General features: G+C 42.9%; 1 non-coding gene across 1 annotated transcript; it reads right to left on the bottom strand.

Annotated features, from left to right (window-relative positions):
* Window positions 1-223: 223 nt before the first annotated feature.
* On the bottom strand, window positions 224-296 carry TRNAG-UCC (transfer RNA glycine (anticodon UCC)). Its single transcript has one exon. It is a non-coding gene; the product is annotated as a tRNA-Gly (tRNA).
* Between the last annotated feature and the right edge of the window lie 6,992 nt (window positions 297-7,288).

Below are 7,288 nucleotides of genomic sequence, written 5' to 3'. Positions count from 1 at the left end.
GCTTGACCAAGATGTGGTGGCTGACAAAAGCCGGTTATAAGGGGGACTTCAGAGAGGATGAATGCTTTTTTAAAAATTAGCTAATTAATTAATTTGGCTGTGTTGGGGTCTTGCAGCATGAGGGATCTTCTATTTTTCTTGCAACATGAGGTATCCTTTAGTTGCAGCATGCAGGATCTTTAGCTACAACATTCGAACTCTTAGTTGTAGCCGTGGGATTTATTTCCCTGACCAGGGGTTGAACCTGTGCCCCCTACATTGGAAGTGCAGAGTCTTAGCCACTGGACTACCAGGGAAATCCCAAGGATAAATACTTTAATATATCATTTCATCACTCACTCTTTCATGGACCCCCTTGACATATATCCAGCCACCCACATCCTCACCTAACCACTTACTCTCTCATCCACTCATGTATTCACTGATGTATCATTGATTGACTCATTCATTCATTCTTTCATCACATTTGTTTTCATCCATCACTTACTCATTCAAACCAATATTTTTCTGAACGTCTGGCCTGGTTAAGCTATGAGGAATTTGTCTTCTAAGGACTGAGGGGACAGAGTGGCAAGAGGGCAGAAGGTGGACTCCAACACTTGAGGAAATCCTCTGAGCCAATATTTAAGGGCTGTGATAAAGAGCAGTACAAAGTGCCCTGGGAACTTATCACCCTTTTCTGCATTTAATGTAGTACTTTTTCAGAGAGTTCTAAAAAATTCAATACTTATAAATTCAAGATCCTCAGGGGAGGAAAAGATCAGAGGGGGGAAATAAATCTTAGTAAATGAAGAGATCTAGAGAAAATCTCTTCCTTCCCAGTCTGATTGAACCCAGAAGGGAAAGCATTAGCAGCCAGCAGGTATTTCCCAGTTCCATCCAATAGGTCAGCCTGCTGAGCCTATGAGCAGGCAGAGCAGAGCGAAGATCTCCACCTGAAGGTGCGATCCCTAGTCCTGGCGATGGTACACATGGACTTCGGGGCAAGGCAGTTGTTATTTATCTTCCTGCTCTTGTTCTCTGGTGGATCTTTGTCCTTGTAGGTTTACACTCTGAATTCTCAAGGTCTGAGATTTATTTGTCTTCCTAAATAGGGCCAACTCAGATATATGTAACGCATGCCTTGTTTTTTTTTGGGGGGGGGAGGGGTCCTTAAAAATCTATTCCTAGTGCCAGACAGGTCCATGTGCTTGTGGGCTCAGTTGTTCACCTCTGTCCAACTCTGTTTGATCCCATGGACTGTAACCCACCAGGCAACTCTGTCCATGGGATTTTCCAGGCAAGGATGCTGGAGTGGGTTGCCCTTTCCTCCTCCAGTAAGGTCCATACATTTCCATCAAAAAGAAAGAGACTTGGAAAATCTGAGTTTGAATTACGGCACTTTGCTTACCACTATGTGACCCCAGATGAATTACCTAATCCCTCTGAGCCTCAACTGGATCATTCATAAAATAAATAAAAGAATTATCAGTGATCAATTGTCTAGTTTCATCAATCCTTCACTGCATACTAAAGTTTGTATTAAGTGTGTTATTTAGCTTTTTGCATATAATTCTCAAATTTATAGATAGCGTGGTAGATTCGATTATTGCTCAGAACTATGTGTCCCAGTGCCATGTCCAAGAGACAGTGTCCACTTTTTCACTGAATGACTCTGCATGGTCATGAGGCTCGATTTGACCAAGGGATCATCAACCATTGTGAGTGATTGAAGCCGTCGAAAACACTTGTAAGACAAAGGCTGTTCTTGTATATCTCTGCCATTTCCAGAAGAACCAGCCTTAGTAAGACCATTTGCCCAAGGAAGACGAAAGACATGTGGATCAGAGCCATTCCACCTAACCATAGACCCACAATGAGAATGAGACATGGAGCTGATGCTGCAGCTGAAGTTGGACCACTCAGTTGAGCCTAACCTAGATCAGCTAGATCTTAGCCGAACCTCAGATGCACAAGCCATAATAATCGGTTGTGATTTGAGCTACTGAGTTCGGTGGTGGATGGTTATGCAACAAAATTAATGACTACAATAGCTTTATTGCAAGCTCTAAATCATAGACAAGCACACTGGAGAACAATAAGATTAAGTAAAATGACCAAGGTAGTAAGTGGCTGAGCTGGGCTTTGATCTTTTAATCACTCTGCAATATTGTCTCTTGCTAAGCTTTACCTCCTTTATAACACAGTCTAATCTGAGGTTGTTATGAGAATAAGAAACATTAGTGCAAAACACCTTGCCCTGTGCCTATTAACTTATTGTGTGTGCTACTACATGCCAGATCCTGCTCGAACAGCTTTGCATGAATTAGAATAATAAAAACGCCGGCCACTCTGGTTACTTCTGGAATTGCACGGCAGTTCCCTATAGATCTGCAGGGCTGTCTCCCGTGGACTGTGGGGTCCTGGAGCACAAGGATCCATTGTATGCGCCTTGACATGGTCAGGGCTACGACAGTGCCAGCACAGAGCAGGTTCCAGAGATATTTGCTGGATGAATATTTTAAGAATTAACTGGAAATTTGGATGTCTCTTCACAGATAAACTTCCCTGGAGACGTGTGACAACAGTAAAACTTCAACAGCTTCTTTCTAATCTGAAATTCCTGTCCCTTGTTTATTGCATTCATTTCCTTAAAAAAAAAAATATATATATATATATATAGCTATATATTTTTTTGCTTGTCTCTTTTATACTTGCAGACACAACCACACATACATACTATTTTGTCAAAACAGTAGCTCAACAATAACATACTGCACCTTGGCAAACTCACATCCCTGCTAAATTTACACCAAGCAAAGTTTGTTGTTGGTTACATTAAAAAAAAAAAAGACATAATATCCCATCTCATCGACTTCAAGTCAGAAATCACTCTGAAACTTGGGCAGCAGCATATATCCGCACCACACACACACACGCACAGAGCCTGTATTTTGCACCTCATGTAGTTCTGTCATATCAGTTGCCAACACAGAAGGGGCACATGTCTGAGTTTCTTTGCTGCTCCTAATTACACAGAGATGGGAACTTCCATATCGTCTGCCCAGGAGAACTATGCTTTCCCCCCGGGGTCCAGGGAGAGCCTTGCTGCCTTTGTCCTTTGGTTTGGCTGAACCTGGGCAGTTAGACATGTTCCTTATTTGCTTGTGATGTGCCAAACAGGCACTGGAGAAATGCACGTCCTTGGCAATGCTAGGGCTTTGTCTGTAGCACAAAGAGCAGGGGCTGAAATGCGGAGTGAAATCCTGCAGTACTGACCTACAGCCCAGGGTCCCCAGAAGCCGAGGTTGTACTCCCGCTGTCCCAGGTGCTGAATTCAGCCCTTGGATGTGACTTGTTCCACCTTACTTCCCCCCACCCCTTTGATCCAATATTTAAAACTGGAATTGTGCATTTAGGCTTATGGCTTCCCTTGAAAAACTGGGAGATACGGCAACAATGAGCCTATTTCAGCTTGTGGAAATAGTGGCTGGAGCTGTGGAAGACCGACTCTTCCACCACTCACTCTGCATACCCCAAGCACTCTGCTGTCCTCCTTGGTGGGGCTAGTATAGGGGCTTCAGACTGCCATTGTGGTGTCCTGTTTATTATTTTCCTTTATTGTAGGAAAACATTTCTCTTACTCATGTCCCAAGCAAAGAAATTTTTTAATATCAACTAAAAAAGCTACATATTTTGAGAACACTGGAAATGAACACATTTCAGTTTAGAAATGAAGACTTTCGCATGCATGGAAAACTTCAACATGACACGTGTACAGACATCCCCAATGTCCTTGCTCCTCAGGAAATTTCATGGCCTCTTGTTGATGAAGACCCTTCTGGATCCCATCAGGTGGTGGGTCATGGGGTGAATAGGGCACAGACTTTGGCTTCAGGCAAACTTAGACTCCAGCCCTCTGTTTGCAATCCCACTGCTCTGAGACCTTGGAAATGTTAAAGAACTTCTGCAGGTCTCAATGATCTTATCTATGAAGGACATGTACAGAACATATTTTATGGAGTTACTGTGAGGAACATGAAATGATTGTATGTGAATTGCGGAGCAAAATTTAGCTTCACAGTAGTAAGTCCTGAGCTTCCCTGGTGGTACAGTGGATAAGAATCCACCTGACAATGCAGGGGACATGGGTTCTATGCCTGGTCCTGGAAGACTGCACATGCCATGGGCAACTAAAGCCCATGCACTACACATATTGAGCCCTTGTGCTGCAAATACTGAAGCCCATGAGCCTAGAGTCTCTGCTCCGCAATGAGAAAAGCCACTGCAATGAGAAGCTTGCACACGGCAATGAAGAGTAGCCCCCACTCTTTGCAACTGGAGAAAGCCTTAACAGAGTAACAAAGACCCAGCACCCAAAAATAAATACATAAGCTAAAAAAATAATAAACCCTCAAAAATATTATTTCCTTCTCCTACCAGGAAGAAAAAAAAACACATAAGGGACACCTAAACTGAAAAACAACCAGGAGATCTTATGACACTCCAGGAAATGTAATCATTATTATTAAAATTATTTTTTAAATGCTTGTCATCTCTGACATTTTAAACCAATACACACCCATTGTGGAACAGAGAGACAGCTGATCATGAAAAGTCAGCTTCATTTGCTTTCTCTGCACTTAGCTCTTCCACATCTCCTTTTCTGAGGTCTAACCATGAGGCTAGTTCTTACCAATGGAATAAACCAAAGTGGTGGGGGTCACCGCTTCCGTGGATATTTTTTTTAAGAAACATTGGGCTGACCTCATTCTCCTGGTTCCTGGATGCAGATGACAGCAAGACACTAGTAGACGGTGACACTACACGATAAACCCACTCAGGACGTGGGTTCCTGAGTCACAACATGGAGGAAAGTTGCTTGCCAACCACATAGATAGACCTACCATGGACGTTATCATATGTGAGCCATTATATTTTGGGTCTTATTTGTTTAGGTATTTTAATTTGTTCTAACTAAGGTCCACAAAATTTAAACAAGAACATAACTTATGAGGTTTGGGGCTCCTTATAGAACACCATAGCCATGCATTAAAGAACATTTATAATGTAGTTGTTGTTCAGCCATTCAGTCATATCTGACTCTCTACCCCATGGACTGCAGCACGCCAGGCTTCCCTGTTCTTCACCATCTCCTGGACTTTGCTCAAACTCATGTTCATTGAGTCAATGCCATCCAACCATCTCATCCTCTGTCATCCCCTTCTCCCCCTGCCTTCAATCTTTCCCAGCGTCAGGGTCTTTTCTAATGAGTCAGTTCTTTGCACCAGGTGGCCAAAGTATCAGAACTTCAGCTTTAGCATCAGTCCTTCCAATGAATATTCAGGACTGACTCCTTTTAGAATTGACTGGTTTGATCTCCTTGCAGTCCAAGGGATTCTCAAGAGTCTTCACCAAACCACAGTTCAGAAGCATCAATCCTTCAGCACTCAGCAGCCTTCTTTACAGTCCAACTCTCACATCCATACATGATGACTGGAAAAACCATAGCTTTGACTAGATGTGCCTTTGTCAGCAAAGTACTGTCTCTACTTTTTAATATGCTGTCTAGGTTGGTCATAGCTTTTCTTCCAAGGGGCAAGTGTCTTTTAATTTCATGGCTGCAGTCATCATCTGCAGTGATTTTGGAGCCCAATAAAATAAAGTCCGTCACTGTTTCCATTGTTTCCCCATCTATTTGTCATTAAGTGATGGGACCAGATACCATGATCTTCGTCTTTGAATGTAAGGAGGTCTTCAAATCACATATAAGAATTAATAATGAAAAGGTTTTCTAACTTCCAGCTATATATTGGGGAAAAATGTGACTGTCAGCCAGTCAGTCAACAAATATCAATGATTGAGAACTTATTTTGGGACCTTGGGAGTCAGATTAGAGGGATGAGTAACACTGAAAGAATCATTGCACTCAGAGAACTTATGTTCCAGTGATAAGTGTCTGACTAGTTTTGATCATCTAGTTCTGCACTTCATTGGTTTTGGTCCAGACTGTTAATAGTTAACACTGTGAATCCTCCAGTTATAAGTCCACACTGTAATACCTCTGTGGGAAAGAGTGCCTGGGGGTGATGTACACAATATATTTATGTATTGCCTCTCTGTCCCATGCTTGTCCTTCCATGTTCTTCTCTATTACAGGGATCTGGAAACCCCCAAACTACATTTCTCACTCTCTTTTATCACCTGGATCCAGCTATTTTCTGTCAAGGGGAGGGTCTTGCACAAGGTTGAAATGCAGGGTGGGAGCCTGGGGATGACAGCAGGTAGCAGCAACAGTGTCATTGAGTCCAGAAGATCAGCATGGCAGCAAGCTCCTGGGATGCTGTAGCTGTGATGGGAATTCATGGGCCCTCCTCCGGATCTAGGCAGTAAGAACTAATAGGCTATCCCAACTCTTCCAAAAAAATGGGTCAACACCAGCCTCTTCATTCTCAATGGCTCAACTCCTTAGGAGATGCAAAGTCCATGGACACTGTAGCAATTGGCTAAGCTCAAGGTACAGCCCATATTTGGATACAGGAGGTCCAAGTATCCTCAACAAGAGACCCAGCAGCTTCAAGTTAATGGGGGAACTGTATTATCTGCAAATGCAAACCAGGATGTTAATAGTAGAAGATATAGGAGAGCCTCAACAGTGATCTAAGACATAAGTCTAGCCATTTTACTTCTCTGCGCAAAATCTTGCATTGACTCTCCAGACCATCCAGGATAAGAACTAAGTCTTTGCTTGCCTACCATTAATAGTGTCTGCCACCCTCTCTAGCTGCACCTTCAACTGCTTCTTATGATCCTGCATTTAAAATTCAGGAATATTTGTAGCTTGTCCAACATCTCTGTCATACCACTGTGACTAGGTCCATGCTGGGTTCTCTGCCTGGAACATACTCACCTTTTTCTGTCTTCCCCACCCCAACTCTCTTGGTTATGGTTATTACTTTTTTAACCCCTAGCTCAGCTACCTCCTTCTCCATAATGCATCCCTTGACATCTTATTCAGGTGACCTTAAGTGTTCGCCTTAGAGTCCAGAGAGTATCTTACGCTTGTCCTCTGTCATGTCCAACTCTTTGCAACTCTTTGGACTATAGCCTACCAGGCTCCTCTGTCCATGGGTTTTTTGATGCAAGAATACTGGAGTAGACTGCCATTTCCTTTTCCAGGGAAACTTCCTGACCTAGGGATCGAACCCATGTCTCCTGTGTCTCTTGCATTACAGGCAGATTATTTACCCACTGAGTCATTGGGGCTTCCCTTGTCTATATCATAATACATGTTAAACCTTATCATAAA

The sequence above is a fragment of the Bubalus kerabau genome, chromosome 19, assembly GCF_029407905.1.
Source record: "Bubalus kerabau isolate K-KA32 ecotype Philippines breed swamp buffalo chromosome 19, PCC_UOA_SB_1v2, whole genome shotgun sequence".
Classification (NCBI taxonomy): Eukaryota; Metazoa; Chordata; class Mammalia; order Artiodactyla; family Bovidae; genus Bubalus; species Bubalus kerabau.
This window is presented reverse-complemented; position numbering and strand designations above follow the sequence as displayed.